General features: G+C 39.1%; 1 pseudogene; it reads right to left on the reverse strand.

Annotated features, from left to right (window-relative positions):
* Positions 1–8,453: 8,453 nt before the first annotated feature.
* Positions 8,454–9,410, reverse strand: LOC120238064 (annotated as a pseudogene).
* Positions 9,411–12,179: the final 2,769 nt, after the last annotated feature.

A 12,179-nucleotide genomic window follows, 5' to 3' on the forward strand; every position in this document is an offset into this window, starting at 1 on the left:
CTCTGCATGGAGAAGAAAATTCCTGAGAAGAGAGAGAATAGCACATCTATAAAACAGGAAAAGTATGTCATTAATAAATAAATTAATAAAAGGAGTATTCAGAGGGGGGAAACTACTTGAGGGGGAGGGATCAAAAGGTGCAAACTTACATTTATAAAATAAATAAGTCATAAAGATGTAATGTACGGCATGGTGACATAGTTAATAGTTTATTACATATTTGAAAGTTGCTAAGAGAATAAATCTTAAAAGTTCTCATCACACACAAATTCCATAACTATGTATAGTGATGGATATTAACTAGACTTATTGTGATCATTTTGCAATGTATACAATATTGAATCATTATGTTGTATCTCTGAAACCAATATAATGTTTTATGTCAATTATACCTCAGTTTAAAACACAGGAGGGGCACCTGGGTGGCTCAGTCAGTTAAGCGTCCGACTTCAGCTCAGGTCATGATCTTGTGGTTTGTGGGTTCGAGCCCCACATGGGGCTCTGTGTTGACAGTTCAGAGCCTGGAGCCTGTTTCAGATTCTGTGTCTCCCTCTCTCTCTGACCCTCCCCTGCTCACTCATGCTCTCTCTCTCTCTCTCTCTCTCCCTCTCTCTCTCAGAAATAAACAAAACATTAAAAAATTTTTTTAATTAAAAAAAAATAAAACACAGGGAAAAAATGGACCACTGTGAAAATTCTTATATGGGTCCTATGCTCACCTCCCTTCCTCCAAATTCCAGCAGATTTCAGATAGAGTAAGTGGAGAGAATGCCAGTCCTATTTTTTCTTCAGTAGCAGAAAGGCCCTGCTAGAAATAGTAATGGACATCTACCCCAGGTGGAGTTCCCACAGTCTGGGCAGGACTGACCCCACCCTGCTCCTGGAATCTTTCCCAGGAATGGCCAATCAGTGCAGTTCATGCCTCTTACCACAGTGATTGGCTCAGCAGTCTGCACTTGATCCAATCAGACTTGTAAGAATCAGGCCTAGGACTTTCTTTGGGGATTATAGAAGTGCTCTCCTTCACTATGACTGCTAAGCCGGAGAAAGTGGGCCAGGAGCTGATGGGGGCTATGTTTGCCATCAAGGGGAGTTAAGGGGCAAGAAGCCAATATAGGAAGGCAAAATCAAGCAATGAGGAAAGGCAGTCTTGATGACACAACCTTGATGAGCAACTACCTCCAGTTGTGACTAATGGCAGCTGATCTCCTGTCCTGCCTAGTTGTCAGGCATGTGGATTCATCTTTTAAAAGGTAATTTTTTTAAAGATTTTTAAAATGTTTATTACTTTTGAGAGAGAGCAAGTCAGGAAGGAGCCAGGAGGGCGGGAGACAGAGAATCCCAAGCAGGCTCCACACTGTCAGCCCAGAGCCTGATGTGGGGCTCAAACTCATGAACCATGAGAACATGACCTGAGCTAAAATCAAAAGTCAGATACTTAACTGACTGAGCCACCCAGGTACCCCTCAAAAGGTAGTTTTAAGTTGTGTGTTGCAGCTGAAGGAGTTCTAGCCAATACAAAGGCAGATACGACAAAAGTACTAGAATTTCCAGGACCTGGAGGGGCTGTTGGAGGGGCTTCTACAGACCCTAGGGATGTTGCAGAACTGAGCTGGGATATCTTAGAGGCCAGCTGCCTTCTGTGGTTAGTGGGGTCTGCAGCCTCTGCCCACACTCTTTATTCCTTCCCTTCCCCACTTCTTCCTCTTCCCCAGCTCTCTCCCATGGAAATGTCCCATCAACCTTCAAAACTGTTGCAGGGAACTCCAGGTGATCTACACTTCGTGAATTATTGTGACCTGTGCGCTCTCACCTGAGTTACATTTTCAAGAAGTTCATAACCTATGAACCCAACACAAAACTGGCTGTGTTCCTGGGCTGAGTTTTGCCCCAGGAGATATTTTAAGGTAGGAGAATGAGGAAAGCACTATTCATCCTATCAGAGGTGTTACTCTCCAAGTTAGTAGGAATGCCTGTGGTACCTTACTCTGAGGGCTGTGTCCTGGATTCATAGTCCTTACAATTACTTTTAATTTTACTTCCAACCACACATTGATTGTCCTCAAAGCTGAGTTGGACAGGAGGACATAGAAAGGAGGAAGGAGGAGAGTTCATAAACATTTCAAATATTAGGAAGACCTGGAAACAAAACCCAGTTCTGCATCTTATAACAGGATGGCCTTAAAAACTTACCTAACTTCCTCATGCCTCAGTTTCCACCTTGGCAAAATGGTAGTGCCTTCATGGGATTGTTGTGAGGATGCTATGAGCTAAGATTGTTTACTGCTTCTTTCAGGGCTTAATAATACTAAGCTTTTCGTAAACTTAGCTCTTATATTCCAGGCACTAAGATAGGAATACAACATACTTCCTCATTTAATCATCACAAAATCCCTTTTAGGTAGATATTATTTTTCTTGTTTTTCAGGCAGAGGCTGTACCAGTCAGATGGTTAGCTGCAAGCAAACAAACAAACAAAACAAAACAAAACAGAAACAGATTGGCTTTTTTAGACAAAAAGGGAATTTAATAAAAAGATATTGGGGATTCAAAGAATCATGGAAGTCACAGGACCAGGCTTGGGGGTGACTGGGAACCAAGGTCATGCAGTAGGACCTGTCTGGCCCACACTCCTAACTGCATGGGCAAGGATAACACCTCCAGATGGTACTTCCAGTTTTTACCAATCGTCAAGGTCATAGAAAAGGGCAGCTGACTGACTGACTGAGCTTACATCAGCTGCCTATCCCCTGGCTAGGATGGGAGGTAGAGGGAAGACAGAGAAAGGACTGGGCATCTTTGTTTCCATGGCAGGAGGTGGGCAGAGGAACTACCCTTCATCAAAAGTACACAGTGGGATATTTGCCAAATAGGGCTGTAAACAGGTTAAATAGTGTTTGATTCAGGACAGCCTACAATTCTAGGGGATCAGTGGAGGAGATGTTTTGGGACTATTAGTTTTGGCCAAGTACTCTCACTTTCTCTGTTTCTCCCTCCCTCTTTCTCCCCTCCCCATTACACACACACACACACACACACACACACACACACACATTTTTAGTAGAGAATGAGGATTGCACCCGTGTCTTTTGACTCATGGTCCTCTCTTTCTACTCTTCTAGAACAGAGTCCCGCAAGTGTGAGGGGAGATATGGTGGGCAGAGGCCTCAAAAGGGAAGTGGATATTGACTATGGTACTTAGATAATCCTCATGATTGTAGAAGGAGAACCAAGGTTGGTCATACTGGACTAGCTGGAGGTAAGGAAGCTGTGTGAAATGGGCTTGGAGGGGATGGTGTCTCCTCCAGAGAGAGGAGGAAAAAGGAGGAAATGCTGGGTGTGAAGTAGGCAAGGAATGAGAAGCAGAGCACTTTTAGGATTCCAGGTCTGGACAGTAATACGCCATCACATGCTCCACAGGAGAGGTTAGAATGCCAGTACAGGCTGCCCTTGGGGTGCTGAGTCAGCACAGCCTGGCTGAGCAGCTCCTCCAAACACAGGAGCTCATAAATCACAGCTGACAAGGTGGGGGCTCTCTGCTGTGCACACCTTTTGTTTCAGGGACAGATGGTCACTGGAGCATGCGTGTGGATTTTTTGTAGTTAGGGAACTGCATGTGTGTCCTGGAGTGGTTATTAGTCTAGAGAGCTAAAATAAACAAGGAGATTGTTTCTGCCTCCACCCACCATGGACCACAGAAGTGTTTCCCAAACTAAAGCTATTAGAATATAAATTGTATTATTGTTTAATAATGTCATTTTACTTAGACTCATTTTTTTTTTAATCCAAATAAATATATTTTTAAAAGAACTTTTAGACTTTCTGTTTCTGGTCTAGCATGTAGAGAGATTGAAAGCTGTTACTATGCTCCAATAACAAGTAAAAAGCTAAACAGATTGAAAAAGCAATAACTTCTTAGATCTGTCAGAAAAATGAGGCCACATGGCAAACTGAAGTCCCTAAAGTTAGAGAGACAGAAGCGAATACAGAGAATCATAGCTTACTAGAGCAGAAACTTCTTTGGGAACCAGTACCCAATTAGGAAAACCTGAACTATAACTGACATATTTCTGGGGGCTCAGTGTGTAAAGTTCTTAAAGACTCCAGGAAGACCCAGTCATGGGGGCCTCCATACTTTTGTGAGTTTACCTCTAAGAGCTCAACCAAGTTCTTACAGTAAATATTGGAGAAAAATATCCTCATGCTTTCAGCAGAGGGAGGAGAAAAAGAGCCATTTTGAAATATGCCAGAATACTCTGTTCTTTTTAAACAAAGTCTACACTAAAAACAAAAACAAAAGCAGAAACAAACAAACAAAAAACCATTTTAACAAAGCCTAAACTATTGGGGTTTTATCAGAGCCCAGTCAACCGGGGGGAAAGGAAAATACTCAACTCCAGCCGCTCTAGCCCTCTTGTACCACCTCAGGGGGAAGAATGGGACTGAGAAGCATTTGTAAGGTTTCAAGTTCAAAGGCACAAGTTCATCAAAAGAATGAAACCAAATCAGAAAAGTACAAAACACTTACTTTCTCTCCCCCCACAATATTAAAGACCTAATTACAGCTGCTCCTTTACAATGGACAGAGATTATCAGAGTGAACCAAAAAACAATACCCAATTATATATTGTCTATAAGAAACCCACTTCAAATATAAAGATACATAAAATGAAAAGTAAATGGGGAAAGATATACCATGTCAACACTAATAAAAAGAAGGTTGAATATCAATATTAATTTCAGATACAGTGGACCTCACAATGAAGAAAGTTGTCAGGCATAAAGAAGGGCATGGCACAATAATAAACGAGTTAATTCTCCAAGATGACATAACAATTTTTAATGTGTATGCATCTAACAACAGAGCATCAAAATGTATGGGGCAAAAACTGATAGGACTTAAAAAATAAGATGAATCCATTATTAGAGGTGACTTTAATATCCCTCTATCAGAAATGGGACATATCCAGCAAGTAAAAAATCAGTAAAGGCATAGTAGGACTCAACAACACCATGAATTAACCAGATATAATTGACATCTATAAACAACTTCATTTAACAAGAGCAGAATGCATATTCTTCTTCAGTTCAAGTGGAACATTTACCAAACTACACCACATTCTGGGCATCAAGATCAGCTTAACAAATTTAAAAGAATATAAATCATACCATGTCTGCTCTCAGACCTCAACAGAATTAAACTAGAAACTAAAAACAAAGAGATATATGGAAAAACAAAAAGTACTTGAAGGTTAAGCAATACACTTCTAAATAACACACGTCAAGAAGATATTAAAAAATTGAATATATTTTGAACTAGATGAAAATGAAAATACAACTTAACAAAATTTGTGGGATGTAACAAAAGCAACACCTGGAGGGAAATTATAGCATTGAATGTATAAAAAGAAAAGAAGAAAGATTAAAAAAAATCAATAATCTAAGTTTCCTCCTTAGGAAATTTAAAAAAGGAGAGAAAATTCAGTGCTCTTCATTAAGAAGAATAAAAGAAATAATAAAAATTAGAACAGAAATCAATGAAATTAGAAACAAGCAGTCAATAGAAAAAATCAGCAAAACTAAAGTTGATATTTTGGAAATATTAATAAAATCAATAAGATTTTCTGTAGGCTAACTAAAAATAAGAAAGAGAAGATACAAATTATGTATATCAAAAATGAAAGAGGATATATCACTACAGATTCCATGGACATAAAGGAATATTATGAACAATTCTAATCCCACACATTTGATACCCTAGATGAAGTCTTCCTTGAAAGACACAATCTTCCAAAACTCATATGAGAATAAATAGACAATACAAATAGGTGCATATCTATTAAAGAAGTTAAAACAATAATTATTAAAATTCCAACACAGAATATATCAGGCCCAGAAGAGTTCATTGGTGAATTCTACCAAACCTTTAAGGAAGAAATTATACCAATTCTCTACAATCTCTTCCAGAGGATAGAAACAGAGGTTTCTTCAACCCAGAAAACTAATAGGCAACCAACGGAATGGGAAAAGATAGTTGCAAATGACATATCAGATAAAGGGTTAATATCCAGAATCTATAAGGAACTCACCAAACTCCACACCCGAAAAACAAACAACCCAGTGAAGAAATGGGCAGAAGATATGAACAGACACTTCTCCAAAGAGGACATCCAGATGGCCAACAGACACATGAAACGATGCTCAGCATCCCTCATCAGGGAAATACAAATCAAAACCACACTGAGATACCACCTCACGCCAGTCAGAGTGGCTAAAATGAGCAAATCAGAGAACTCTAGATGCTGGCGAGGATGTGGAGAAACGGGCACCCTCCTACACTGTTGGTGGGAATGTAAACTGGTACAGCCCCTCTGGAAAACAGTGTGGAGGTTCCTCAGGAAACTAACAATAGAACTCCCCTATGACCCAGCAATAGCACTGCTAGGAATTTACCCAAGGGATACAGAAATGCTGAGGCATAGGAGCACATGAACCCCAATGTTCATTGCAGCACTCTCCACAATAGCCAAAACATGGAAAGAGCCTAAGTGTCCATCAACAGATGAATGGATCAAGAAGCTGTGGTTTATCTATACCATGGAATACTACATGGCAATGAGAAACAATGAAATCTGGCCATGTGTAGCACCATGGATGGACCTTGAGGGTGTTATGCTGAGCGAAATAAGTCAGGCAGAGAAGGACAAATATCATATGTTTGCACGTATAGGAGGATTAAGAGGAACTTGACGGAGGAACAAGGGGGAGAAGAAGGGGGGAAATGGTGGGGGAAAGGGAGAGAGGCAAACCATGAGAGACTCTTGAATGCTGACAAAAACTGAGGACTGATGGATGTGGGGGGGAGGGGGGATGGGCATGGAGAAGGACACTTGTGGGGATGAGCACTGAGTGTTATGTGGAAACTAATTTGACAATAAACTATTTGTAAAAAAATAAAATAAAATGAAAAGAAAAGAAAAGAAAAGAAACAGAGGTTTCTTAATTTATTTGGTAATACTAAAACCAGACAAAGGCATTACAAAAAAGAAACCTAGAGACCAATGTATCTCATGAACATAGATGCAAAAATCCTAGACAAAATATTAGCAAGTGGATTCAACAATGTTAAAAAGATTTATTTACTACAACCAAGTGGAATTTATCTTGGGAATGCAAGGCTGGCTCAACATTGGAAATCAATTAATGTAACCCATCACATCAACAGCCTAAAGAAGAGCTAGACATTATATTATGCATGAAAAGCATGTGACAAAAGCCAGTACCCATTCATGATTTAAAAACTAACTCTTGGTAAATTAGGAATAGAAACTTCCTCAACTTGATAAAGATCATCCACAAAACCTACAGCTAACATTATATTTAATGATGAGAAATAGAAACTTGCCCACTAAAATCAAGAACGAGGCAAGGATGTCCCATCTCACCACTTGTTTCCAACATCAAGCCCTAGCTAATGCAGTAGGACAAGAAAAAGAGATAAAAGGTATGCTGATTAGGCAGAAAGAAATAAAATGCTTTCACAGAAGACATAATCATCTATGTAGAAAACACAAACCAATTGACAAAAGAAATTCTCCCAGAACTAATAAGTGATTATTGCAAGGTTACATAATAGAAAGTTAATATTGAAAAAATATTCAAATATTGAAAAATATTGAAAGTCAATTACTTTTCTATGTACTATTAATGAACAAGAGAAATTTACACATTACCATTTATATTAACACTCCCTCAAATAACTTATTTGTTTATTTATTTATTTTGAAAAAAAGAAAGCTGATTTTTATTTTATCATCAATAGCCATTCTTTAAACATGAACATGCATATGTAATATTCTATGCACACATCACAGTTTTTAACCTTAGTTAATAAAGGTTAAACACACAACATATCCTTACCAAAAAAGTAAAAATGCAAACTTACAACCTTAAAAGTCTTACTAATTTTTAAAAAAATTTGTGTTGGGTACCATTTGTACATCACAGTCAATTTAAACATTTTCAGTTTGGCTGTACATGAAAAAAGCAGCTGTATAAAATAAAGTCATTGAAGGTTTTTAAATAGCAGAATAGGCAGTTTTGCCATGCAGGAGAAGCAATATTAAATGTTAGTTTTCAAAAAAAATCCACATTTAAAAATATTTAGTTCAAGTCTATTTTTCTCAGTAGAGACCCCAATGTGATGCATAATTAGCTGCCTTACATGGCCCATTTGAAGCACAATGTCCCTTCAGAGTACAACGTTACTGATTTTGGCACCGAAAAGAAGTCTTGAGAATGAGAACATGATTTTAAAAGAGGGAAGAGGAACAGAGAAAATGACTAAAAAGCAGGAGTACATGAGATAGCAATTGCAATCACTAAAAACTGTTCATTCTCAGCAACTGCAGAATACTGTCTTCTGTCCACAATAGGCACCTGCCCCAGAGCTGCTAATTGCAGCATGTATTGGTTTGCTTGGGGATAGTCTCATCACTCAAATGTTGTGTTGTGTACCTCAGAACATTTAGAAGACTTTCTAAACTATTGGAAAGTTGGTCCTTAAGAACTTTGATACCACCTTTCATATCAATTTTAGAAGTTTTGGCAAATGCTTCCACTGGATGTGCATGGTCAGAGTATTATGACACCCACCATTATCCTCAAGCAGCACGACACCATCTCTTCATTTATAAATCTGCTTCTGTACTCCGGTGTTTCGAGCATGAGACTGCACACACTTGCCATGGTGCTTAGACAACTTGTGGTATTTTCTATTGGTAAATTTTTGTTCTCTGATGCAAATTTTGTTGTGGCGTCACATCAGGTTTTCAGCATTGGGGTTGCCTCAGCATAAAAAAAAAGACATTCAATTTGCTAATTCATTATTTACTTCATTTTCTCCTTCTGGTGGAAGGCTATTAATCCTCATAAGACTCAATGTTCTTCTATAATAGCTGAAATCATTCTGTATGGTGGAATTTGTCATCTTGAGTTTGTTGAACTGGAGTGCAAAGTGGAAAATCTCTCAAACTGTTTGGCAAGAGCCTGCTGTCGTTCAAGATGCTGTGTGGGACAGTATGGGGTACTTGTCAAGGCTCCCAGAAGACCTCTTAGTGCTGCTTATAACTTCTGAGAAAACTCATAAAATTTCTTTAATTTGCCTACTAGTGGAACAACTGCACCCCAAGCCTTCTCTTGCAATTTCTTATCTGCTGGATGCTGGATTGCCTCTTGTATTTAATGGCCAGCTCCTCTATATGAATGAAAATCTTCCAAGATACATTCTGCATCTTTTAATACAACATTAACCTGATTATAAATTTCCTTCTCAGACTCCATAGGCTAGGCATTTTCAAAATCATTTGGAAAAAATTTGGCCCCTTGCTCAAGGTTTGTGCATGTCAAAACTTTAAGCAGATTCCCCATGTTAAGGTATTTTTCCTACTGAAAGAAATCTTCACCCAGTTCTGGTGATTCTGTTCTTATCCTATCAACTTGGTAACCTTGAATGAATTACTCAAACTCCAGGTCTCAATTTCTGGCTGAGACGCTGGCCCTAGCACAAAAGGAGGAGGCTCACCCATGCCACCTTCCTCTGTCCCATCCCCTTTAAATGACATATTTAAAGATAAATCTAACAAAATATGTACAAGATCTGTACAAGGAAACTACAAATTCTGATATGTAAGGCCACAAGTCTAAACGTCTAAACCAAACTGACTCCATGACAGGCTTTAAGTTTCCCCTCTAAACTAGAAGGCCTGAGTTTCAGCTTCCCCAAAACTATCAGGTAGTTACACATTGCCCAAGGCAGGAGAAACCACCCTTGCAACACCCAATCAGGAAAGGCCAGCGACCACCCTCCACATAATTAAGGGAGAGGCCTGGAGATAGAAACTATAGATAGGACCCTGTTACCTAATGTTAAAGTTAACCCGTTAGTCGCCGAACAAGACCCTAGGCTCGCTCTGTGATTGGTTGAATTTAAAGGTACTCTAAGTTGTAATTGGATCCCGCCAAAAGTAACGAATACTCTAGACAATGTGTATGGTCAAACCCGCTGTCAATGATGTTGTATAATTATGATTGGATCACTGTTCCCATGTCACAACTTCTGTAACTCCCCTGTCACAAACCCCATCAAAACCCTACTCTGCCCTTGTTCGGGGCTCTCAGCATGGATCCATTGCATTGGTGAGGTCTGGGAGCCCGAGCTTAAGCCCGTAATAAAGCCCTTAGCCTTTGCATACGTGACTCGGACTCCTTGGTGGTCTTGGGATTTTGGGGAGCTCGCGATCTGGGCATAACAGATAGAGGAAATCAAATAACTAAATAAATGGAGAGATATTCCATGTTCATGGATAAAAAGATACTGTCAAGGTGTCAGTTCTTCCCAACTTGATCTATAGAGTCAATACAATCCCATTAAACACCCCACCAAATTTTTGGATGTCAACAAAACGATTCTTTCTATATCCAAAGACAAAAACAAAATCAAAGTAAAATAGCCAACCCAAATATTGAAGGAGAACAAAGTCAGAAAACTGACACTACTTGACTTCAAGACTTACTATAAAGCTACATAATCAAGACATGTGGTATTAGTAAAAAAAAAAAAAAAAAAAAAAGATAAATAGATCAATGGAACAGAATAGAGTCCAGAAACAGACAAATATAAATATGGTTAACTAATATTTGACAACGGTATAAGGGCATTAGAGAAAAAAATGGTCTTTTCAACAAATGTGCTGGAAAAACTGGACCTTCACATACAAAGAAGTGAATTTAAACACAGACCTTACATCCTTCACAAAAATTAACTCAAAATGGATAATAGACCTATATGCAAGGTTCAAAACTATAAAACTTTCAGAGAATAACATAGTTTTCCCCTAGTCTAGATGACCTTGGCTTTGACAATGACTTTTTAAATACAACACCAATGCACACTCTGTAATAGAAACAATAAGCTGGATTTCATTATAATTAAAAACCTCTGCTTTGCAAAAGACAATGTTAAGGAGAATGAGAAGATAAACTACAGACTGGGAGAAAATATTTGCAAAAGGACGATAAAGACCTGTTAATCAAAATATAAAGAATTCCTCAAAACTCAATCATAAGAAAAGGAACAATTCAATTAAATAATGGGAAGCAGGCCCAGAAAAATACCTCACCAAAGAAAATATACAGATGCAGATAAGCATATGAAAAGATGTCCACATCAGATGTCTTCTGGGAGCCGCACCGGCCTCTCTGGATGGCAGTCACAGCAAGGAAATGACAGTGTTTGCAGCTCCTGCTGTGAGAAACGAAAACTGGTATCTCCTTCTGCTACTATTGGCTCATGTTGGAAATGAGGCTGCTGGTATTGACCAGGCCTCACAATATTCCAGATCAGACTGATATTTCCCACACAGATACCTCATAAGGAAAAGCATATTCCTGCCTTTACAAAAGAGATTTTAGATGAAAGCTCTGTGGATGATTGTAAAAAGCCTCTTCCTATGGACCTTGCATATCAAAGACAATTGAGACCTTGCATATCAAAGACAATTGAGTCTGGCCCTGAGACTAAGAGCCTAATTTAGAGTTAAGGGCAAATATCCACCCCCACCCATTTGTTTCTGCTTAGAGCATTTTCTGGCCTTGTATATGCCGATTGCTCCCTGTGAAGGAACCTATTGAGGAACTTCTTCTTTTGTGATTATGAGAGCAGAGGTATTCCCTGAAAGATCTGGTTTTTTTTGATACTTCCACCTTAAACAAACAAGCTGTTCACCCCTGGCCACAGAAAAGTAACTTCACCCTTTTTATGCTGAAAACTTGTCTGGTATGCTAAAGATGCCTTCCTTCCCCATACGATAGGCATCTAAATCCCCTACCTCAATCACTATTGTAAACGTTATGCATGAGTCTTCTACATATCTATGTCCCGGGAAATTCTTACATATCAAAGAAGTTTGTTATCAGAAACCATTGTCTAAGGCAAACGCCACTTCTGTGCCGTCCCCCAAACACTTAATGATGAAATAAAGTTGAGCCCCAGTCAGAGCAGAGATGCCTGCCTGGTGATCAGAAAGAATATTGGGGCTCTCTCACTCTCGCCAACACCGTCCATCCTTCAGGGACCCCTGGACCTGTCGGAGCATGCCTCCGACAAGAGTGGCACCCGG

Source organism: Hyaena hyaena, unplaced genomic scaffold (assembly GCF_003009895.1).
Source record: "Hyaena hyaena isolate Hyena2069 unplaced genomic scaffold, ASM300989v1 scaffold_7, whole genome shotgun sequence".
Taxonomy (NCBI): Eukaryota; Metazoa; Chordata; class Mammalia; order Carnivora; family Hyaenidae; genus Hyaena; species Hyaena hyaena.